General features: G+C 43.8%; 1 pseudogene; it reads left to right on the top strand.

The window, feature by feature from the left end:
* Positions 1–26,319, top strand: part of LOC133542389 (uncharacterized) — a 130,967-nt pseudogene that overhangs the window by 40,472 nt on the left and 64,176 nt on the right.

Genomic DNA, 26,319 nt, shown 5'->3' with positions numbered 1-26,319 from the left:
AGATTGTAACATGCATCCTAGTTTTAGTTTTTCGATACCAAATGTTGGATATGCAACGTAAAATCACTAATGCAAATTTTTTTTCAAAAGCCTTTTGAGCGTTTTTTTTGCGAAGCATTCTTGCTTGGTTTACAGTACATGGAAAGTTGCAACTTCACCTAGAGGCAGTCAGGGTGAGTCACCTATGAATACGCCCGTTTGCCTACCGAGTGCCGTATCTGCAACCGAAAGGAACTTCCCATGCCACAAAGGCTTCAAAATACGGTAATGTTGGATTTTACGAGAATTGCTCCCGAGAGTACCGACGGAACTGGGTCGTTATCTATAATAGTACTGAATCGGGTACCCATCCCTACATGTACCTGGGTTCTTTCACAGCACTCAGAAAACAATTAGGAACCGTTTGTTTATGTTCATTTTTCTTTCAACATCCTCTAGTCTTGCTTCTCAACTGAGTGCAGACTCCAAGCCGGCAACCATTTGGAGACCTTAAAAGAGTTGTGTGACATGCTCAGTCCGGAGGACGCTCATCGTCTAGCCCACACCCAGTTGAGGGAGTGCGAGAGTAGCTTGGCTGCCATCCAGCGCCAATTCAGTGGAGACCAAGAAGCCCTACCGCCTGATTCAAGGTGAGACGTGACAGAAGAGCACAGTTGCTCGGTCCTGAGTGTATTTCTCACCGGTAAAAAGATGTTTCTGTGCATTTGCTTCAGTTTCACAGAAGTAATTTTATGTTTCTCAGGATTCCTGTTGTATTCGATGACAATCAGACCCCACAAAAAGAAATTGAAAGTGGTAACCCATCAATTTCAACTCAGGTATTTACAGTCCAGATAACTATTACTTGTTTCTTTGTGAATTTTTCTACCGCAAAACCCTCCACGTGTTTTGTTTGTAGGCGTCACAAATGAAAATCATAGCAAGTGTAGAGCAAAAACCGGTTAAAAAGCAGCCCCCAGTTGTGGAAGAAGTCATCAAAAAGGAAGCTTTAGAGAGGTAGACTGAATGGAAAGTTTCCTGTCTAAACTTGTTTGGGTTCATTCATTTAGTCTTTGAACAATTTCCAGATATGATCATTGCAAGAAGTCTCTGCAAGTCCAGCTGTCTAAAAATGAACAGAGCATCAGCGATGTTCCCTCAGACTCTGGGACTCTAAAAGCTCTCCACACTCGCCTTCAGGAAATTCAGGTACAATGTCAGCATTTAGCATATAATTTGGACAAGTTTATATCGGCCATTGACCACGAGCGGTTTCTTCTTTAGTTCTTGAGGCAGGAGACGACGTCTCTGTGGTCCGAGTTTGCAAACCAGTGCTCCCACTTGAGTGAAGACGCTGGTCTGGAGCAGGAGAAATCAGAGCTGGAGGATCAGTGGCGGGCTCAACAGTCCAACCTTCAGAGGAGAGGCAGCTCACTGGGTGCTGCTCTTCGACAAATTGACTCAACAGAGAACCACATGGTGGATTTCAGCGACCGCTTGGACCGTTACCTTAGACAACCCAAAGACATCACTGCCTTCACACTGGCCAACACCAACATCCTGAAAGACATCAAGGTCCTCTGTCCACTCCGATGATATGTTGAATTCTTTAAAACCTCTGTGGCAGATTGTAATCTATCTACTTCTACTACATTAGGAACTGGATGAAAATATCCAGAGTGAACTGGATCAGCTTTCACGTCTGGAGCCTGAATCCAGCAACCTTGATCCCAGAGACTGCCTACCTCTCTCCCGTGAGGTAGAAGCCCACAGAAACAGCCTGGATCAGCTTCGGCAACAAGTTCGCAAGAGCGAGGCGGCTGCTCGCGCTCTTGACCGCTTCCTCATGTCACTTCGCACCTTAGAGGAGGACATCCCCAGAGTCCAAGGAGCCCCCTGCAGTGACACTGTGGCTCTGCAAGACTGTCGCGCCAAGCTCGCTCTTATTAAACAGAGTGCGGACAGTCTGAAAGACAAGGCGCCGCAGCTGGATCTGCTGTTGCAAGGGGCTCGGCTGACGGTCACGAAGGATGGTTCTCCTGCCTCCTGTCTAGACATGGTACATTTATTGTTGAAGAGGCTGGGGGAAGCTGACAAAGGACTTGTAGGTCAGCAGCAGACCCACAAGAAGGGAAACCAGGGCAAATCTTTGGGATTGAGGAAGAGGACTCTGTTGGGAGAAGTGAGAAAGCTCCAGGACACCATCGGAACACGAGGCCTAACTGAGGCGACCATGCCGGCCGTGCAACAGAGGTGTGTTGTGTTTTTGCTGTACTGCATTGTCTTTTTGTCCTTTCAAATATTTTTTTTTCTTCTCAGACTTCGGACTCTGTCTGATTTGGATGACCAGCTGCAGACTCTGAACTCAGAGCTCCAAATTCTCAGGGACCTTCCTGAGTGTCAAGGAGAAGGTCCAAATCCCCTGGAGGAGCTAGACAGTCAATACGAGCAGACTAAAACATCTTTGATTGACAGGTATGTTCTATCCATGCAAGTTGATTTTTGGTCTGATGCTGTGACAAATATGTTCATGACCATCAGGAAGCAGCAGTGCAGCATCCTGATGGAGTTGCTGAAGAAGTTCCAAAGCTGTCGCGGTGGGCTGAGGAACACCGTGCAGAGAGCCGAGCAGACCATCAGTGAGCAAACCTCCTACCTGGGCAAAGACAACCTTCAGAGGATCATAACCAAGGTGAGCTCACTTCACTTCTTTTCTGTCGGTGATGAATAAACAAGTGCATGTGTCCTGCACTTTTGTTCGGTTAAATCAGTTAGAGTGGGCCTAAAGTACTCATGAGTGCACTTGTCCAGGTCCAGGACATTAAGAAGGAGCTAAGTGGCCTCGGTGAGCAGATGGATGAGTTCAGGGGAGTTTCTAAGCAGCTGCAGTCCACACTGAAGAAGTTTCCGGACTGCAGAGAGGCTCCATTTGAGACTGAGGCCGACATACTGATGGACAACTGGCTGGATGTGAGTGCAGTTTGGTTTGGATCCGGAACAAAATAGAATACGATTTCGTATGTCAATCAATCAATCAATGTTTACTTATATAGCCCTAAATCACTAGTGTCTCAAAGGGCTGCACAAACCACTACGACATCCTCGGTAGGCCCACATAAGGGCAAGGAAAACTCACACCCAGTGGGACGTCGGTGACAATAATGACCCAGTGGGACGTCGGTGACAATGACTATGAGAACCTTGGAGAGGGGGAAAGCAATGGATGTCGAGCGGGTCTAACATGATACTGTGAAAGTTCAATCCATAATGGATCCAACACAGTCGCGAGAGTCCAGTCCAAAGTGGATCCAACACAGCAGCGAGTCCCGTTCACAGCGGAGCCAGCAGGAAACCATCCCAAGCGGAGGCGGAGCCAGCAGGAAATCATCCCAAGCGGAGGCGGATCAGCAGCGCAGAGATGTCCCCAGCCGATACACAGGCGAGCAGTACATGGCCACCGGATCGGACCGGACCCCCTCCACAAGGGAGAGTGGGACATAGGAGAAAAAGAAAAGAAACGGCAGATCAACTGGTCTAAAAAGGGATGACCATATAATCTCACTAAAACACTAGTAACACAATAAGCAGATAAGGGATTTTCCAGAATTATCCTGGTAAATGTGTCTAATAACATCTAAATCACTCCCACTGCCCTCGTCTTTTTTTTTCTTATTAGTCCTTCACTCTCACTTTCCTCATCCACGAATCTTTCATCCTTGCTCAAATTAATGGGGAAATGTAAAGTCTGACCTTGATTTGCGTGGCACTTATGGTCCAAACCATGTTAAATGGTAGTCCTACACTAAAGAAGCTTTTTATTTTATGAACAATTTAGGTCCCTTTAAACTCTTCAACACACATTCGTAAGCACTTACTACGCTCTAATACACTTTCTAAAATAAAACATTTGACATAAGTAGTCACCAGAGGTGGGTAGAGTAGCCAGAAATTGTACTCAAGTAAGAGTACTGTTACTTTAGAGATTTATTACTCAAGTAAAAGTAAGGAGTAGTCACCCAAATATTTACTTGAGTAAAAGTAAAAAGTATGTTGTGAAAAAAACTACTCAAGTACTGAGTAACTGGTGAGTAACCTGTTTGTTTAATAATTACGGCAACAAATAATGCACAAAAAACATAAAAATAGCAATGAGCAAATTCATAGCCAGGAATATCTCTTAAGCAACTAAAACAATTATATATATTAAATAATAATACATTAAAGTAAAAAAATTAAGGCAAATTGAGCCACAGTAACTTAACAGCACCATAGGCTCAGTCGGCATTTATTGATTGATTGATTGATTGATTGATTGATTGATTGATTAAAACTTGTATTAGTAGATTGCACAGTACAGTACATATTCCCTACAATTGACCACTAAATGGTAACACCCCAATAAGTTTTTCAACGTTAATCAATTACTTAATAAATGACCAAGTCGAGGTGATCTACCTCATATATACATATACACACATATCATATACATATATATATACATACATTTATATATACAGTATATAAGTTGACATGTTAAAGGTGTTTTAATGAATATACATGCATGTTTAACACATAGATTCCTATCTTTCATGAAGACAAGAATATAAGTTGGTGTATTACCTGATTCTGATGACTTGCATTTTAGTGCTGATAACGTCCACGTTTTCAAATGGAGGAGAAAAAAAGTTCCTCTTTTCTGTCTAATACCACATGAAAGTCGTTGGTTTTTGGCATCTTATTTGTCCAGCTTCCATACTCCGTTTTATGCACTTTACAAGAAATACATTGGCGGCAAACTCCGTAGCTCGCTAGCTTGTTTGCGCTGGCTTTCGGAGACTCTTATTTTGTTAGCGCAGGCGCGATGGAGCGGCGCTTTTATTGTGAAGACAGGAACTGTGCGATCAGTCTTTAGGCTTTTGACGGGAACTACGGTTGAAATAAAAAGTGTCTTTTTTCCTTTAGACTTTTGATTGATTGATTGAAACTTGTATTAGTAGATTGCACAGTACAGTACATATTCCGTACAATTGACCACTAAATGTTAACACCCGAATACGTTTTTCGACTTGTTAGAGTCGGGTTTCACGTGTGACGGTCATGTGACCGCATGGCTCTGTTTGATTGGTCCAACGTCACCAGTGACTGCATTTGATTGGTGAAACGCAGGCATGCGTAGATCCTACTTTGTAGGTCTGTCATAAACCAAAACAAACATTAACAGATCGATAAAAAAAAAGTAGCGAGCTAAATGTAGATAAATGGAGCGGAGTAAAGGTACCGTTTCTTCTCTATAAATATACTCAAGTAAAAGTATGTTGCATAAAAACTACTCATAGAAGTACAATTCATCCCAAAAGTTACTCAAGTAAATGTAACGGAGTAAATGTAGCGCGTTACTACCCACCTCTGGTAGTCACAAATGATGACTGAATAAGTCATCATTCGTGACTAGAACTTGACCAGAACGTGACATTTATGACCTCGACATGAGGACACTCCGGAACGTAGCGGAAGAAACCTTTAAACCATCCACACACATCTGCAATTTGTCTTTTCAACTTGGACGATTTCCTTCACAATTGAAACTCTCAAAACTCATCCCCATCTTCAAATCTGGAGACAAACCCCTCTTTACAAATTACCGGCCCGTCTCCTTTCCGCCACGGTTATCAAAAATATTGGAATAGTTATTCGATAATAGACTTTGTGGCTTCATTGAAAAGCACAGATTGTTATCTGATTGTCAATATAGGTTCCGACAAAATAGGTCAACTTCATTAGGTTTAATAGAGAACGTTACTCAGGGTATCGAGAAGAACAAATTTGTTCAAGGATTTTTTTATTGACCTGCAAAGGCTTTCGATACCATTGACCACCAGATTTTGGTAAATAAACCGGAAAACTATGGCATTAGGGCATGGGTGTCAAACTTTGGCCCGCCGTGTATTTTCATTTGGCCCTTGAGGCAATATCAAATTAGCATTAGAGCTGTCGCTGTAACGCCGCATTCACCGCTAATACTCATACTTGCTAACCCCCCTCCCCCCGCCCGATTTTCCAAGGAGAGTCCTAAATTTCAGGGCCCCTCACGGAAATCACAGGGGGCAACCATTCTCCCAAATTTCTCCCGATTCCCACCTGGACAACAATATTGGGGGCGTGCCTTAAAGGCACTGCCTCAAGCGTCCTCTAAAACCTTTCGTCACGTCCGCTTTTCCTACATAGAAACCGCGTGCCAGCCTAGTCACATGATATATGTGGCTTTTAAACACACACACATGCTAATGCAATGCAAGCTTGGTCAACAGCCATACAGGTCACACTGAGGGTGGCTGTATAAACAACTTTAAGACTCTTACAAATATGCGCCACACTGTGAACCAACACTAAACGAGAATGACATGCAAATTTCGGGAGAACATCCCCACTGTAACACAACATAAACAGAACAAATACACAGAACCCCTTGCAGCAGTACCTCTTCCTGGACGCTACGATATAAAAATGTATTATTAGCCTCTGGGAAAAGTTTATTTTGATATTTACCTGAGAAGGCTGCAAATAGAAAAGAGGCATTCAATTTCTATTTAAATTTGATTTGATATGCCATTGCTATTTTTAAATTAGTATTATTTGCATTTCACTACTCTCGGCAGGGTTCTTGAGGGTGCATGGGAGTTTGCCCAACCAGTCTACATGTGCTTTGTGGACTTGGAGAAGGCATTCGACCGTGTCCCTCGGGAAGTCCTGTGGGGAGTGCTCAGAGAGTATGGGGTATCGGACTGTCTTATTGTGGCGGTCCGCTCCCTGTATGATCAGATTCAGAGCTTGGTTCGCATTGCCGGCAGTAAGTCGAACACATTTCCAGTGAGGGTTGGACTCCGCCAAGGCTGTTCTTTGTCACCGATTCTGTTCATAACTTTTATGGACAGAATTTCTAGGCGCAGTCAAGGCGTTGAGGGGTTCCGGTTTGGTAACCGCAGGATTAGGTCTCTGCTTTTTGCAGATGATGTGGTCCTGATGGCTTCATCTGACCGGGATCTTCAGCTCTCGCTGGATCGGTTCGCAGCCGAGTGTGAAGCGACCGGAATGAGAATCAGCACCTCCAAGTCCGAGTCCATGGTTCTCGCCCGGAAAAGGGTGGAGTGCCATCTCCGGGTTGGGGAGGAGACCCTGCCCCAAGTGGAGGAGTTCAAGTACCTAGGAGTCTTGTTCACGAGTGAGGGAAGAGTGGATCGTGAGATCGACAGGCGGATCGGTGCGGCGTCTTCAGTAATGCGGACGTTGTACCGATCTGTTGTGGTGAAGAAGGAGCTGAGCCGGAAGGCAAAGCTCTCAATTTACCGGTCGATCTACGTTCCCATCCTCACCTATGGTCATGAGCTTTGGGTCATGACCGAAAGGATAAGATCACGGGTACAAGCGGCCCAAATGAGTTTCCTCTCCCTTAGAGATAGGGTGAGAAGCTCTGCCATCCGGGAGGAACTCAAAGTAAAGCCGCTGCTCCTCCACATGGAGAGGAGCCAGATGAGGTGGTTCGGGCATCTGGTCAGGATGCCACCCGAACGCCTCCCTAGGGAGGTGTTTAGGGCACGTCCAACTGGTAGGAGGTCACGGGGAAGACCCAGGACACGTTGGGAAGACTATGTCTCCCGGCTGGCCTGGGAACGCCTCGGGATCCCCCGGGAAGAGCTAGACGAAGTGGCTGGGGAGAGGGAAGTCTGGGTTTCCCTGCTTAGGCTGTTGCCCTCGCGACCCAACCTCGGATAAGCAGAAGATGATGGATGGATGGATGGATGGCATTTCACTATAAAGTTATATAAGTCTCGCTTGTTCAATATTCAATGCAAAACTTGTTTGGGTCCCTATTAAAAGGTCAATTTGTTCAACCTTGGCCCGCGGCTTTTTTCCGTTTAAAATTTTGGCCCACTCTGTATTTGAGTTTGACACCCCTGCTTTAGGGGATTGGCAGGGAAATGGCCGGAGAGCTACTTAAATGAGAGACAGCAGATTGTTCAGATGGACCAACATCAATCTACACTCATGAACAAAACCTATGGAGTCCCCCAGGGGTCAATACTGGGACCCACACTATTTCAACAAAATATGTAAAATATCAACACTGCTGAAGTTCATCCTCTTTGCTGATGATACAACAATTACATGTGCAGGTGACCACATAAAGCAACTTCTGGCCTCTGAAACTGAGGAGATGATGAAGTAAAAAACTTGGTTTAATACGAACAAATTGTCTCTGAATTTAAAGAAAAGCAAAATAACGCTCTTTGGCAATCGCAAAAGTAATATTCCAATCAGGATTGTTATTGATGATACACCAATAGAATATCCATCCATCCATCCGTTTTCTACCGCTTATTCCCTTTCGGGGTCGCGGGGGGCGCTGGCGCCTATCTCAGCTACAATCGGGCGGAAGGCGGGGTACACCCTGGACAAGTCGCCACCTCATCACAGGGCCAACACAGATAGACAGACAACATTCACACACTAGGGCCAATTTAGTGTTGCCAATCAACCTATCCCCAGGTGCATGTCTTTGGAGGTGGGAGGAAGCCGGAGTACCCGGAGGGAACCCACGCAGTCACGGGGAGAACATGCAACTTCCACACAGAAAGATCTCGAGCCTGGATTTGAACCCAGGACTGCAGGATCTTCGTATTTTGAGGCAGACGCACTAACCCCTCTGCCACCGTGAAGCCCACCAATAGAATATGTTCAACAAATTTCATTCTTAGGAATAGTAATAGATGAAAATATCTCATGGAAGCCTCATGTAAGTTACCTGAGGACAAAAGTTGCTAAATTTGTTGGAATGATGAGGAGATCATGTCATTTATTGAACACCAATGCTCTGCTGTTATTGTATCATTAATGTCATATTTAAACTACTATGTTGAAGTCTGGGGAAATTGTTCTAAATCACATCTACAGCCTTTAGTCACTCTGCAGAAAAATGCTATCAGGACATCATTCAAATCCACTATTCATGGAGTTAAAGCAACTTAAACTGAACGATGTGATCAACTTTAAAACTGCTCAAATTACAAACCCTGTTTCCATATACCTTGGGAAATTGTGTTAGATGTAAATATAAACGGAATACAATAATTTGCAAATCATTTCCAACCCTCATTCAGTTGAATGCACTACAAAGACAAGATGTTTGATGTTCAAACTCATAAACTTTTTTTTTTTTGTGCAAATAATAATTCACTTAGAATTTCATGGCTGCAACACGTGACAAAGTAGTTGGGAAAGGGCATGTTCACCACTGTGTTACATCACCTTTTCTTTTAACAACACTCAATAAACGTTTGGGAACTGAGGAAATTAATTGTTGAAGCTTTGAAAGTGGAATTCTTTACAATTCTTGCTTGATGTGGAGCTTAAGTTGTTCAACAGTCCGGGGTCTTGTTGTCGTATTTTACGCTTCATAATGCGCCACACATTTTCGATGGGAGACAGGTCCGGACTACAGGCGGGCCAGAAAAGTACCCGCACTCTTTTACTACTTTTACATTGTTTTGCTGAAATAAGCAGTGGCGTCCATGATAACGTTGCTTGGATGACAACATATGTTGCTCCAAAACCTGTATGGACCATTCAGCATTAATGGTGTCTTCACAGATGTGTAAGTTACCCATGCCTTGGGCACTAATACACCCCATACCATCAGAGATGCTGGCTTTTCAACCTAACAATCTGGATGGTTATATTCCTCTTTGGTCTGGAGGACACAGCGTCCAAAGTTTCCAAAAACAGTTTGAAATGTGGACTCGTCAGACCAGAGAACACTTTTTCACTTTGCATTAGTCCATCTTCAAAGACCTTGGGCCCAGCGAAACCAGCGGTGTTTCTGGGTGTTGTTGATAAATGGCTTTGCCTTTGCATTGTATCAATCAATCAATCAATCAATGTTTATTTATATAGCCCCAAATCACAAATGTCTCAAAGGACTGCACAAATCATTACGACTACAACATCCTCGGAAGAACCCACAAAAGGGCAAGGAAAACTCACACCCAGTGGGCAGGGAGAATTCACATTCAGTGGGACGCCAGCGACAATGCTGACTATGAGAAACCTTGGAGAGGACCTCAGATGTGGGCAACCCCCCCCCTCTAGGGGACCGAAAGCAATGGATGTCGAGCGGGTCCAACATGATACTGCGAAAGTTCAATCCACAGTGGCTCCAAGACAGCAGCGAGAGTCCCGTCCACAGGAAACCATCTCGAGCGGATCAGCAGCGTAGAGATGTCCCCAACCGATACAGGCGAGCGGTCCATCCTGGGTCCCGACGAGCGGTCCATCCTGGGTCTCGACTCTGGACAGCCAGTACTTCATCCATGGTCATCGGACCGGACCCCCTCCACAAGGGAGGGGGGGACATAGGAGAAAGAAAAGAAGCGGCAGATCAACTGGTCTAAAAAGGAGGTCTATTTAAAGGCTAGAGTATACAGATGAGTTTTAAGGTGAGACTTAAATGCTTCTACTGAGGTAGCATCTCGAACTGTTACCGGGAGGGCATTCCAGAGTACTGGAGCCCGAACGGAAAACGCTCTATAGCCCGCAGACTTTTTTTGAGCTCTAGGAATCACTAATAAGCCGGAGTCTTTTGAACGCAGATTTCTTGCCGGGACATACGGTACAATACAATCGGCAAGATAGGCTGGAGCTAGACCGTGTAGTATTGTAGAGTTTTAACTTGCACTTACAGATGTAGCGACCAACTGTAGTTACTGACAGTGGTTTTATGAAGTATTCCTGAGCCCATGTGGTGATATCCTTTACACACAGAGGTCGGTTTTTGATGCAGTACCGCCTCAGGGTTCAAAGGTCCGTAATATCATCGCTTACGTGCAGTGATTTCTCCAGATTCTCTGAACCTTTTGATGATTTTACTGACCGTAGGTGGTAAAATCCCTAAATTCCTTACAATAGCTCGTTGAGAAATGTTGTTCTAAAACTGTTCGACAATTTTCTTACAAATTGGTGACACTCGCCCCATCCTTGTTTGTGAATTACTTAGCATTTCATGGAAGCTGCTTTTATACCCAATCATGGCACCCACCTGTTCCCAATTAGCCTGCACACCTGTGGGATGTTACAAATAAGTGTTTGATGAGCATTCCTCAACTTTATCAGTATTTATTGCCACCTTTCCCAACTTCTTTGTCATGTGTTGCTGGCATCAAATTCTAAAGTTAATGATTATTTGCAAAAAAAAAAATGTTTATCAGTTTTAATATCAAATATGTTGTCTTTGTAGCATATTCAATTGAATATGGGTTGAAAATTATTTGCAAATCATTGTATTCCGTTTATATTTACATCTAACACAATTTCCCAACTAATATGGAAAGTGAGTTTGTACACTGCAAAAAGTCAGTGTTCAAAACAAGAAAACAATATATAAAAATTAGGGGTGTTTTGTTTGAACTAAGCACAATTATCTGCCAATAGAACAAGAAAATTTGGCTTGTTAAGACTTTCCAAAATAAGTAAAATCATCTAACCTCAATGAACCCAAAAATACCTTAAAATAAGTATATTCTCACTACTAACAAGTGCACTTTTCTTAGTAGAAAAAAAAATACACCTTTTTGCTCAATATGTTGAAAAATATTCTTAAATAATTAAATGCTAGTGCCATTATTTTGACATAATGATATGTGTTCGGTATCATGATATTTTTTTCATGCCTGAAATAAGAACATTTTACTTTAAAAAAGTAGTTTTATACTTGTGAGTGTTGAAGACACAGTTTTCGCGACGACCGGGTCGCATCGTGACGCAGGGTTTGTGCTCCCAGGAATGCAGATCGGGCTCCGGACACAGCGTGCAGGTAGGAACAAATGACGTATTTATAAATAAATCAGACGGTAACAAAGAAAAACGTGCTCATAGCACTTAAGGCAGAAACTAAAGGAGCTAGCGTGGGAGCTAGAAGGTAAAAGGAGCCGAGCGTGGAAGCTAGCAGGTACAGAGTAGGAAAAGAACGTCGTCATCTGTTGTATGAAACAAACTAGGAAGCCAGACCGAGTGAGGCCAGGGCATGGACTAAATAGCCCTCTGATTAGTGCCCCGGCAACAGGTGCGCGTCCCGAACACTAATCAGAGGCAGGTGAATGCAGTCTGTAGTCATGGCAACTGAGACACACAAACTTAAAAGGTGCTGTGAAACACAAATGAACCAAAAAATATAAACAGACTATGATCCGGGCAGCGGATCATAACATTTTTGCTTCAGCTGATATTTTAGTTTCAAGCATGTTTTACTCAATATAGGTCATAAAATCTCAGCAACAAGCTGTAATATCTTACTGAGATCATTTAGGATCATTTAGAATGTTTTTTAAAGACGATCCTTTAGTGACAAATCGCTTTAAAATAATTTTATTAAAGTAACAAACAAATAACAAGCTTTGCAAAGCCAGACCAAACCAGAACGACACATCCGTTTGTTCCAGCTTGTTCTAACTCCTTTTAGGAATTTGACATGACGATTATACATTCTCAGAAGTCCCACCCACCATGCTCATTAACATACAATACCCCAGTGGAATGAATGCCCAAGGTCCTGTGAAGAAGGAGAGGGTGTCGTTTGCCCAGAAGGGGGGTGTGGAGGGGGTCACTCAGGAAAGGGGAACAATTTAGCTCTGTTGGGGGTCAGGAAGAAGAAAAACACATGCCCAGGTCAACTATAGTCCACATGTCACATCAAAGAAACAGGAGACAGAGCTTGATCAGATAAGAGATCTTTTGCGAAGTGTCACATTCCTGAGCCCAATAAACAACTTTTGGTACCCGGTTCAAAGAACATCATCTATTTAAACGAGTATAAGTAATTTTGCCATCACAGATGTCATTAGGTTGGAGCCGTTTGGCTACTGAATAGACGGCTGGTAGTATCAAGTAGCTGTTATGATACGTGTTTCCGCCAGAAGTCAATCAATCAATCAATGTTTACTTATATAGCCCTAAATCACTAGTGTCTCAAAGGGCTGCACAAACCACCACGACATCCTCGGTAGGCCCACATAAGGGCAAGGAAAACTCACACCCAGTGGGACATCGGTGACAATAAGGACCCAGTGGGACGTCGGTGACAATGATGACTATGAGAACCTTGGAGAGGAGGAAAGCAATGGATGTCGAGCGGGTCTAACATGATACTGTGAAAGTTCAATCCACAATGGATCCAACACAGTCGCGAGAGTCCAGTCCAAAGCGGATCCAACACAGCAGCGAGAGTCCCGTTCACAGCGGAGCCAGCAGGAAACCATCCCAAGCGGAGGCGGATCAGCAGCGCAGAGATGTCCCCAGCCGATACACAGGCAAGCTGTACATGGCCACCGGATCGGACCGGACCCCCTCCACAAGGGAGAGTGGGACATAGAAGAAAAAGAAAAGAAACGGCAGATCAACTGGTCTAAAAAGGGAGTCTATTTAAAGGCTAGAGTATACAAATGAGTTTTAAGGTGAGACTTAAATGCTTCTACTGAGGTAGCATCTCGAACTGTTACCGGGAGGGCATTCCAGAGTACTGGAGCCCGAACGGAAAACGCTCTATAGCCCGCAGACTTTTTTTGGGCTTTGGGAATCACTAATAAGCCGGAGTCCTTTGAACGCAGATTTCTTGCCGGGACATACGGTACAATACAATCGGCAAGATAGGATGGAGCTAGACCGTGTAGTATTTTATACGTAAGTAGTAAAACCTTAAAGTCACATCTAAGTGCACAGGAAGCCAGTGCAGGTGAGCCAGTACAGGCGTAATGTGATCAAACTTTCTTGTTCTTGTCAAAAGTCTAGCAGCCGCATTTTGTACCAACTGTAATCTTTTAATGCTAGACATGGGGAGACCCGAAAATAATACGTTACAGTAATCGAGACGAGACGTAACAAACGCATGGATAATGATCTCAGCGTCTTTAGTGGACAGAATGGAGCGAATTTTAGCGATGTTACGGAGATGAAAGAAGGCCGTTTTAGTAACGCTTTTAATGTGTGCCTCAAAGGAGAGAGTTGGGTCGGAGATAATACCCAGATTCTTTACCGTGTCGCCTTGTTTAATTGTTTGGTTGTCAAATGTTAGAGTTGTATTATTAAATAGAGTAACTGAATCATGATAAGGGAACACTGTGTTTGAAACAAATTACCACCGGATCGGATTCGACAGCGGACTACAATGTGTGACCGAACATGTTCCATGGTCTTGTGTCATGTTTCCCATGCAGATGACCGAGAAAACCGACTCGTACATGGACAACCTTCAGGTGGGCTTGGAACTGTGGGACAAGCAGTTGATGTTGGGGGGCGAGATTGATGGATGGGTGGCCACCAAACTGGCGCTCTTTGCGGAAAGCCACCCCTTCCACAAACAGGAGCAAGTTGTGGCAATGAAGGTGAGTGTCATCGATTGATTGAAACTTTTATTAGTAGATTGCACAGTTCAGTACATATTCCGTACAATTGACCACTAAATGGTAACACCCCAATTAAGTTTTTCGACTTGTTTAAGTCGGGGTCCACGTTAATCAATTCATGGTACAAATATAAACTATCAGCATAAAACAGTCATCACACAAGTTAATCATCAGAGTATATACATTGAATTATTTACATTATTTAAAATCCGGGGGGTGGGATGTGGAGGGGGGTGGGGGGTTGGGGTTGTTAGGTTTGGTTGATATCAACACTTCAGTCATCAACAATTCTATCATCTGAGGAATGGTCATTGAAACAGTGCATTTCTGACTTGGCTAGGATATGTACAGCACGTAGAGAACATAGTATATATATTTGATTATTTACAATCCGGGGAGGTGGGATGTGGTGGGGGGAGGGTATTAGTCTAGGGTCGTAGTTGCCTGGAGGTGTTCTTTTAGTGCGGTTTTGAAGGAGGATAGAGATGGACTTTCTTTTACACCTGTTGGGAGTGCATTCCACATTGATGTGGCATAGAAAGAGAATGAGTTAAGACCTTTGTTAGATCAGAATCTGGGTTTAACGTGGTTTGTGAAGCTCCCCCTGGTGTTGTGGTTATGGAAGTAGTTGGACATGTACTTCGGTGTCAGGGAAGTGTAGCGGATTTTATAGACCAGGCTCAGTGCAAGTTGTTTTACTTTGTCCTCCACCCAGAGCCAGCCCATTTTAGTCTAGGGTCGTAGTTGCCTGGAGGTGTTCTTTTAGTGCGGTTTTGAAGGAGGATAGAGATGCACTTTATTTTACACCTGTTGGGAGTGCATTCCACATTGATGTGGCATAGAAAGAGAATGAGTTAAGACCTTTGTTAGATCAGAATCTGGGTTTAACGTGGTTTGTGAAGCTCCCCCTGGTGTTGTGGTTATGGAAGTAGTTGGACGTGTACTTCGGTGTCAGGGAGGTGTAGCGGATTTTATAGACCAGGCTCAGTGCAAGTTGTTTTACTCTGTCCTCCACCCAGAGCCAGCCCATTTTAGTCTAGGGTCGTAGTTGCCTGGAGGTGTTCTTTTAGTGCGGTTTTGAAGGAGGATAGAGATGGACTTTCTTTTACACCTGTTGGGAGTGCATTCCGCATTGATGTGGCATAGAAGGAGAATGAGTTAAGACCTTTGTTAGATCAGAATCTGGGTTTAACGTGGTTTGTGGAGCTCCCCCTGGTGTTGTGGTTATGGAAGTAGTTGGACATGTACTTCGGTGTCAGGGAGGTTTAGCGGATTTTATAGACTAGGCTCAGTGCAAGTTGTTTTAGTCTGTTCTCCACCCAGAGCCAGCCCACTTTAGTCTAGGGTCGTAGTTGCCTGGAGGTGTTCTTTTAGTGCGGTTTTGAAGGAGGATAGAGATGCACTTTCTTTTACACCTGTTGGGAGTGCATTCCACATTGATGTGGCATAGAAGGAGAATGAGTTAAGACCTTTGTTAGATCAGAATCTGGGTTTAACGTGGTTTGTGGAGCTCCCCCTGGTGTTGTGGTTATGGAAGTAGTTGGACATGTACTTGGGTGTCAGGGAGGTGTAGCGGATTTTATAGACCAGGCTCAGTGCAAGTTGTTTTACTCTGTTCTCCACCCAGAGCCAGCCCACTTTGGAGAAGTGGGTGGGAGTGAGGTGTGATCTTGGGTGGAGGTCTAGAAATAACCTGACTGGCTTGTTCTGGGATGTTTGGAGCCTAGATTTGAGGGTTTTGGAGGTTCTGGGGGTGGCAGGAGATGCATTTGTAATCGATAAAGGGTTGAACGAGAGTTCCCGCTAGAATTTTCATGGTGCTTTTTTTTGACCAGAGAGGAGATTCTGTACAGCATGGGTGTCTAACTCTGGCCCTTGAGGCAATATCAAATTAACATTAGAACTGGCCCGCCAGTATTATACAGCAGCGTTGTCGCCGTATAATTTCCGAGGAGAGTCCCAAATTTCAGTGCCCCTCACGAAAATCACAGGGGGCAACCATTCTCCCAAATTTCTCCCGATTCCCACCTGGACAACAATATTGGGGGCGTGCCTTAAAGGCACTGCCTCAAGCGTCCTCTAAAACCTTTCGTCACGTCTGCTTTTCCTACGTAGAAACAGCGTGCCGGCCTAGTCACATGATATATGTGGCTTTTACACACACACACACGCTAATGCAATGCAAGCTTGGTCAACAGCCGTACTGGTCACACTGAGGGTGGCTGTATAAACAACTTTTAAGACTGTTACAAATAAGCGCCACACTGTGAACCAACACTAAACGAGAATGACAAGCAAATTTCGGTAGAACATCCGCACTGTAACACAACAGAACAAATACACAGAACCCCTTGCAGCACTAAATGTATTATTAGCCTGTGGGAAAAGTTTATTTTGATATTTACCTGAGAAGGCTGGAAATAGAAAAGAGGCATTCAATTTCTATTTAAATTTGATTTGATATGCCATTGCTATTTTTAAAATAGTATTATTTGAAACTCGATTTTGCATGTCACTATAAAGTTATATAAGTCTCGCTTGTTGAATATTCATTGCAAAACTTGTTTGGGTCACTATTGAAAGGTTAATTTGTTCAACCTCGGCCCGCGGCTTTGTTCAGTTTAAAATTTTGGCCCACTCTGTATTTGAGTTTGAAACCCCTGCTGTGGAGAAATCTTGTTTGTTGGTTGACCTTTGTAAAGAAAATCAATGATGTTACAATGCAGGAAGAGATCCAGGCCCATGAGGAAAACATAGAACATTTCCGCAAGAAGTCTGAGGAGATCCAGGAAATGCTTCAGAGTCAGGATGCACCACTTGAACTGCAAGTGAGTAGAAAAACCTTCAAACACAAATACTGTGCAACTAAATGTTTTTTCATGGACCAAAGGGCAGGGTTTTAGATCACTGAGCTCTGAGTAATATTCTACCCAATGCTACGAGATCTCTTGCATTGCCTGCAGGTGATGGAAACGCAGCTGAGGAAGAGGATGGAACAGGTGAAGGAGTTGTTCGCAGACTGCACCGACGTCTTTGAGGAGCTGATGATGGTGAAGAAACATTTTGCGGAGAAAATTGCAGAGTGCCTGTCAGCCCTTGGGAACATTCACTGTTCTATCAGTAAGCTCAATACCTCAGAACCAAAAGCGGAGACCCAGATGCAGGTGCGCAGCTCAGAGATATAATAATTAGGGATGTCCCGATACAACTTTTTCACTTCCGATACGATACCGATATTGTAGCCTTGAGTATTTGCCGATACCGATATCAATACGATACGATATAGGCACGAATCATACATATATTTATTCCTTATTTTGTTTTGTAGAATGTTAGAAAAAGCTTGATAAAGTGATGTTACTGTTACTGATGTTGTAGTGTTAAAACAGAAAACAATAGTCAGCAAGAGTAGGTATAGGAAAAACTGACCCATTTATTATTAACCAATTGGTTACATAAATTTTAACCTTCAACATAAGAGTATTACCTCAACAAATCCAATAAAAACAAAATGTTATATTTAAAGTGCAAAATAACCACTAATACCAACATAATTATACAATTGAAAAGAATACATTTAAAATAAATTAGAAGACCCTGAAAAATAACCTAAATAAATCCAATAAAAAAAACAAAAAACGTTTTAAAGTGCAAACAATTCAAGTTCACTTCAGTTATTTTTTTACTGTCAGCATATGTTGGAAACAACTGTGGGCAGGGACAAAAACCACAAAAACAACACAATATTGTCCACTGTCCAACTGCTCTAAATTAAGAGTTCACAGCTCCAGTTTCACTGACTGACTATGCCCAAAACAATGTAGTAATTACTCTTAGTCTTCACTGAAGAATAGTGTAAACACAATAAACATATCACTCTAATAACAAGAACATAAAACAAATAATAATCAGTCAGTGCTGACTACCCTTACTACTCCTCCTCCTCCTTCTCCACTTTCTGCAGTCCGAGCATAATGTGGAGATTTTTTTTTAAGAAGATAAGCATTTCGGCATGCTGTGAGTTAAAATACTTCTACACAGCCGACATCACTACACTTTGCTGAGCACACGCGTTGTCGTTGTTGTGATCACGTTGGCTGTGCATGCTGGATCAGAGACGCTCTTCTTCCGCGGCCGCCACCAACGTTAATTAAGGAGCATTGCCGCCACCGACTGTGTTGGAGTGTGATCAAACCAGTCACCTATTATAGAAGTGCTGCAGCGGCAAAAGGACAGCTTATATCGTAGCGCTTATATCGGAGTTTTTAGATTCAGTCCGATAAAATCCGATATTCACTTTTTTGGCTAATATCGGACCGATTTCCGATATCAATATCGGATCGGGACATCCCTAATAATAATATACTGTAAACACTTAATGTTGAACAAATCAATTCCAGGAAGATCACTTCCACTTTACTGCAACTGAATTTCTAAATCGAATGAAAGGAGAACTGTTGTGCTCCAGGATCTAGAGGTAGGCCTAGAGGACCAGGAGAAGCAGGCTGAATCCGTGCTGAAGGAGATTGCCCTGGTCTCCAGTGTGGCGAGTCCACAGGTGCTGGAGACTCTTTCGGCGGACTGCGAACGACTGACAGATGCCATCGCCCGCGCCCAGGACATAATCCACCTGAAGAGAGAGGAGCGGGAAAAAGGCTTCCTCAAGGTCATTGAAGGTCAGTTTTTGCAGCATTCTACTTTTCCTGCTCAATGTTCACGAGGAAGTCTGCCGGCAAAGACGATGATGCTCGATTCTTGTGTTGGATTGCCATCTTCTCCAGATGAGAGGCAGTCATTTGAGGACTGGTTCCAGGACCTGCAGCTGGCCGTCAACGAGTGCTTCGAGAACCCAGAGAGTAGGTTGGACGTAGAAACGTCTTTGGAGAGGCTGACAGTAAGTGGACGACCACAGTTTCCTACGAGCTGTCTCTTCTGTAATGGACATGCACATGCGTCAGGAGAGTTCCTTCAGGAAAATTACAATTTTCAGCACAATCCCATTCAAGATCAGACAAACATTACAGGGAGACAGAACGGGATCGCTGACGGGTCTGCCGGCTTCCAGCGCCCCTTACAAAAAAGATGACATACAGGTAAACAAGGGGGAGGGGGAGAAAAGAATAGAAGATTAAAATAAAATTAAAAAAATCAGTCTTAGCCTGGGCCCTGGAGTGGGGGTGCAGACTGAGGCCAAGGGAAAAAAACAACTCATAGCCATAGTACACATCCCTCTTACATGTGTGTAAGAGGGAAACATCAAATATCAAAGAACACAGAGGGCATTAAAGACATTAAAGCAGCAGATACAAGCAGACACTTCTACATACAGCTACGAATAAAAAGTAAAATAAACACTGTGGTGGCCTCTGCGGTGTTCCACGCCATCCGCTGGGGTGGAGGGAGCCAGGCCAGAGACAGGAGCGGACCCAACAAAGCAACCACTCTCGGCCAATGTCCAGTCCGCATGGATGAGCGAGGATGCGTCCAAGGTGACTGAGGTGTCCGACACCTGCTCACCCAGTCAAGACACCGCGAAGCCTCTCCGTCCCAGCGCTCAGTGCTAGCTCCGCAGCCCTGTCCCCCTCATCCGCATCTCCTCCAGTCCCTCCAAACAGACTCTGGTGTAGCAGATACCCAGCAGCTGGTCTCCATGGCCAAAAGGCAGATCCAGAAGTCCACAAAAAAAGCACCACAGAGGTCACAAAAGTGCCACCCCTTGTCACACAGTCCCAAAGGGTCCTGGACCAAAATGCAAAAAAATATAATAACACACGAAAACAAGAGGGAAACACAAAAGGATGACACAAGAGCACAGAGCTCTTGCCTACAGCAGCCACTACAGCGGCGCCATCTTGGGGAAAAAAAGGAACTCTCCTGACGGAATAAATAAAGTACTATCTAATGCACGACTAAAAGATATTCACGGTTTCTCTTTTGTCTCTCAGGGCTTCTTGAAGACCAACGCTGCTGAGCAACGTCTGGACCAGCTGAAGGATCATCTGGACATCGGCCACCAACAGATTGACGCTCAACAGCTGACCGAGCTCGGCAACTGGCTGAAAGAGCAGCGGGAGGAGGTGCTCACGTTTACCCGCCACTGTTTGAACAGGCAGAAACAGATGGAGTGTCTCCATGCAGACTTAAGCGGGTAAATGATCACAGCTTATGTTTTCTCGCCTCACATGCTGAAAGTGATGTATATCCCATCCGGATTCTTCTTCCTTCATGTTGTAGTCTGCAGACACATCATGATAGCCTCCAGGAGTGGCTGCAGGACAAAGAGAAACAAAGTACAACCCCTGTCAATGCCAAACATCTCCTCGAGGACCTCCAGGATGAAAGGTGATCAAAGAGACTATTTCATCAGCATCACTGTTCATAAGCACAGACTTTACAGTTCAACTATTTTTATTTAATTAGCCTTTATTTAATCAATCAATCAATCAATCAATGTTTACTTATATAGCCCTAAATCACTAGTGTCTCAAAGGGCTGCACAAACCACCACGACATCCTCGGTAGGCCCACATAAGGGCAAGGAAAACTCACACCCAGTGGGACATCGGTGACAATAATGACTATGAGAACCTTAGAGAGGAGGAAAGCAATGGATGTCGAGCGGGTCTAACATGATACTGTGAAAGTTCAATCCACAACGGATCCAACACAGTCGCGAGAGTCCAGTCCAAAGCGGATCCAACACAGCAGCGAGAGTCCCGTTCACAGCGGAGCCAGCAGGAAACCATCCCAAGCGGAGGCTGATCAGCAGCGCAGAGATTTCCCCAGCCGATACACAGGCAAGCAGTACATGGATCGGACCGGACCCCCTCCACAAGGGAGAGTGGGACATAGAAGAAAAAGAAAAGAAACGGCAGATCAACTGGTCTAAAAAGGGAGTCTATTTAAAGGCTAGAGTATACAAATGAGTTTTAAGGTGAGACTTAAATGCTTCTACTGAGGTGGCATCTCGAACTGTTACCGGGAGGGCATTCCAGAGTACTGGAGCCCGAACGGAAAACGCTCTATAGCCCGCAGACTTTTTTTGGGCTTTGGGAATCACTAATAAGCCGGAGTCCTTTGAACGCAGATTTCTTGCCGGGACATATGGTACAATACAATCGGCAAGATAGGATGGAGCTAGACCGTGTAGTATTTTATACGTAAGTAGTAAAACCTTAAAGTCACATCTTAAGTGCACAGGAAGCCAGTACAGGCGTAATGTGATCAAACTTTCTTGTTCTTGTCAAAAGTCTAGCAGGTAACCAGGTAAAATCCCATTGAGATCTCTTTTCCAAGGGAGACCTGGCCAAGAGAGCAGCACCAAGGTTACAATAAAAACAGTAAACAACACATAAAACATCAAATAATTTACAACATCACACATGTGCATGCAGACAAGGTAGACTGCAGTCCTTTCACAGAAGCTTTAAACCCATTCAATGTAACAAGGGTTTGAAGTTGAATATTCGATTCGTAGGTTATTCCAAGCCTTCGGTGCTGAAAACCTAAATGCTTACTTACCCGGTTCAGTTCTGACTTTGGGGACGACTAATTGCAGAATATTCATTGAACAAAGACTGTGACTTCCTTGTTTCTTTGTTAAAAGACAAGATGGATAAGATGGGGTGATACCCAGAATGGGTTTGTAGATGAACACATACCAGTGATTGAGGCATCGAGCACATAAAGATGTCCAGTTAACCATTGAGTATAACACACAATGCCGAGTAAGGGGAGCGCAGTTGGTGATGAATCTCAGTGCTCCGTGGTACACACTATCTAGCTTGTGGAGACAACCAGCAGTAGCATCTCCATAGTCAAGAACAAGTAAAAAGGTTGTTTCCACCAATTTCTGTTTCACAGTAAAAGAAAAGACTTGTTTCTATAATAAAATCCCAGTAAAAGTTTCAGTTTTTTTACAACATACTGAATGTGCTCCTTAAAGGGGAACATTATCACCAGACCTATGTAAGCGTCAATATATACCTTGATGGTGCAGAAAAAAAAACAAATATTTTTTTAACCGATTTCCGTACTCTAAATGGGTGAATTTTGGCGAATTAAATGCCTTTCTGTTTATCGCTCCTTTTGCGATGACGTCAGAACGTGACGTCTCCGAGGTAATACAGCCGCCATTTTCATTTTCAACACATTACAAACACCGGGTCTCAGCTCTGTTATTTTCCGTTTTTTCGACTATTTTTTGGAACTTTGGAGACATCATGCCTCGTCGGTGTGTTGTCGGAGGGTGTAACAACACTAACAGGGAGGGATTCAAGTTGCACCACCGGCCCAAAGATGCCAAAGTGTCTGCCGCCAGACCCCCATTGAATGTGCCAGAGTGTCTGCGCATTTTACCGGCGATGACAGACATGGCACAGAGATGTATGGATAACCTGCAGATGCATTTGCAACGATAAAGTCAACGAAATCACAAAGGTGAGTTTTGTTGATGTTGACTGCCAGCTAATCAATGCTAATCGATGCTGACATGCTATTTACCGGCGGTGCTAAAGCAGACATGGCACAGAGATGTATGGATAACCTGCAGATGCATTTGCAACTATAAAGTCAACAAATTCACAAAGGTGAGTTTTGTTGATGTTGACTGCCAGCTAATCGATGCTACCATGCTACGCTAATCGATACTAACATGCTATTTACCGGCGGTGCTAAAGCAGACATGGGACAGAGATGTATGGATAACCTGCAGATGCATTTGCAACGATAAAGTCAACGAAATCACAAAGGTGAGTTTTGTTGATGTTGACTGCCAGCTAATCGATGCTAACATGCTACGCTAATCGATACTAACATGCTATTTACCGGCGGTGCTAAAGCAGACATGGGACAGAGATGTATGGATAACCTGCAGATGCATTTGCAACTATAAAGTCAACAAATTCACAAAGGTGAGTTTTGTTGATGTTGACTGCCAGCTAATCGATGCTACCATGCTACGCTAATCGATACTAACATGCTATTTACCGGCGGTGCTAAAGCAGACATGGGACAGAGATGTATGGATAACCTGCAGATGCATTTGCAACGATAAAGTCAACGAAATCACAAAGGTGAGTTTTGTTGATGTTGACTGCCAGCTAATCGATGCTAACATGCTATGCTGATCGATGCTAACATGTTATGCTAATCGATGCTAACATGCTATTTACCGGCGGTGCTAAAGCAGACATGGCACAGAGATGTATGGATAACCTGCAGATGCATTTGCAACTATAAAGTCAACGAATTCACAAAGGTGAGTTTTGTTGATGTCGACTGCCAGCTAATCGATGCTAACATGCCACGCTAATCGATACTAACATGCTATTTACCGGCGGTGCTAAAGCAGACATGGCACAGAGATGTATGGATAACCTGCAGATGCATTTGCAACTATATTACGTTTCCTTCCACCCACATTTAATGCGAAACAAACACTTACCATTCGAAGGATTTAAGTTGCTCCAGTGTCACAAGATGCGAAAGTCCTGATCGTTTGGTCCGCACATTTTACCGGCGATGCTAACGCAGCTATTCGGCCATGCTATGGCTATGAATAGCGTCAATAGCTATTCGCTCAATAGCTTCAGTTTCTTCTTCAATACTTTCATACTCCAACCATCCGTTTCAAGTAGCACAAACCTGACTTAGAAGGCAGAAGAAGATTGGTACAACAGGAGCTGTGCAAGACCAAGTCGCTGGTAAACTGTCACCTTCTTCACATACCTCAATTTTCACCCTTGGCTCAAAGCAGTGTGGTCTTTGACCAAACAACTGACAAGTCCTCGGACTACAGCCAGACTTCAGAGTAGCTTGTCCGTAGGATTGTTGGCAGGCCTTGAAGTCATGAACTAACTCGGGTAACAGATGAAAACATGGGTTTTGTGTTGGGAAAGATGAAAGACCTCATTCTTTGGACCGGTCAGGTTTGTCTTTCGAACTCCCGTCAACAAAGGACTCTTCCAGTCCGCGTTCCACAGCTGAGTTTACACAAATCTGATATTTACCGCTTGCAGCGATGAGACCTCATAGCCCAGTCCCCTAGGACCCACAAGGACCGTGTTAGGACCAAGTTCCGTGAGGCAAACAGAACCACGTCGACCAGCTTTGAAGGATTCCAAGAGGTACTTTAATACTTCAACCATCCGTTTCAATACATGCGTAATCTGTTGAATCGCTTAAGCCGCTGAAATCCGAGTCTGAATCCGAGCTAATGTCGCTATATCTTGCTGTGCTATTCGCCGTTGTTTGTTTACATTGGCAGCACTGTATGACGTCACAGGGAAATGGATAGTCGCATCGCAAATAGCGAAAATCAAGCACTTTAAAGCTTTTTTTAGGGATATTCGGGGACCGGTAAAATTTTGAAAAAATTTTCAAAAAATACAACAAGCCACTCGAAACTTATTTTTATTGTTTTTAACCCTTTTGAAATGGTGATAATGTACCCCTTTAAAACTCAAGTGGTCATCAATTAAAAATCCCAAATATTTAAAAGAAGATACTAACATAATTTGTTGCCCATTTCTCGTTAAAGGGGAACATTATCACAATTTCAAAAGGGTTAAAAACAATAAAAATCAGTTCCCAGTGGCTTGTTGTATTTTTTGAAGTTTTTTTCAAAATTTCACCGGTCTCGGAATATCCCTAAATAAAGCTTTAAAGTGCCTTATTTTCAGCTCTCTGCGAAGACACTGGCCATTTCCCTGTGACGTCACACAGTGCTGCCAATGTAAACAAACAATGGGAATACCACAGCAAGATATAGCGACATTAGCTCGGATTCAAACTTGGATTTCAGCGACTTAAGCGATTCAACAGATTACGCATGTATTGAAACAGATGGTTGGAGTATGAAAGTATTGAAGAAGAAACTGAAGCTATTGAGCGAATAGCTATTGACGCTATTCATAGCCATAGCATGGCCGAATAGCTGCATTAGCCATCCATCCATCCATCCATCCATTTCCTACCGCTTATTCCCTTTCAGGGTCGCGGGGGGCGCTCGCGCGTATCTCAGCTACAATCGGGCGGAAGGCAGGGTACACCCTGGACAAGTCGCCACCTCATCGCAGGGCCAACACAGATAGACAGACAACATTCACACTCACATTCACACACTAGGGACCATTTAGTGTTGCCAATCAACCTATCCCCATCGCCGGTAAAATGTGCGGACCAAACGATCAGGACTTTCGCATCTTTTGACACTGGAGCAACTTAAATCCGTCGATTGGTAAGTGTTTTTTTTCGCATTAAATGTGGGTGGAAGGAAACGTAATATAGTTGCAAATGCATCTGCAGGTTATCCATACATCTGTGCCATGTCTGCTTTAGCACCGCCGGTAAATAGCATGTTAGCATCGATTAGCGTAGCATGTTAGCATCTATTAGCTGGCAGTCAACATCAACAAAACACAGCTTTGTGATTTCGTTGACTATTGTTGCAAAAGTATTTGCAGGTTATCCATACATCTCTGTGCCATGTCTGCTTTAGCACCGCCGGTAAATAGCATGTTAGCGTCGATTAGCATAGCATGTTAGCATCGATTAGCTGGCAATCACGCCGCAACCAAATATGTTTGATTAGGACATAAGTCAACATCAACAAAACTCCTCTTTGTGATTTCGTTGACTTTAGAGTTGCAAATGCATCTGCAGGTTATCCATACATCTCTGTGCCATGTCTGCCTTAGCATCGTCGGTAAAATGTGGAGACACTCTGGCACATTCAATGGGGGTCTGGCGGCAGCAGACACTTTTGCATCTTCGGGCCAGTGGTGCAACTTGAATCCCTCCCTGTTAGTGTTGTTACACCCTCCGACAACACACCGACGAGGCATGATGTCTCCAAGGTTCCAAAAAATAGTCAAAAAAACGGAAAATAACA

Source organism: Nerophis ophidion, linkage group LG24, assembly GCF_033978795.1.
Source record: "Nerophis ophidion isolate RoL-2023_Sa linkage group LG24, RoL_Noph_v1.0, whole genome shotgun sequence".
Taxonomy (NCBI): Eukaryota; Metazoa; Chordata; class Actinopteri; order Syngnathiformes; family Syngnathidae; genus Nerophis; species Nerophis ophidion.
This window is presented reverse-complemented; position numbering and strand designations above follow the sequence as displayed.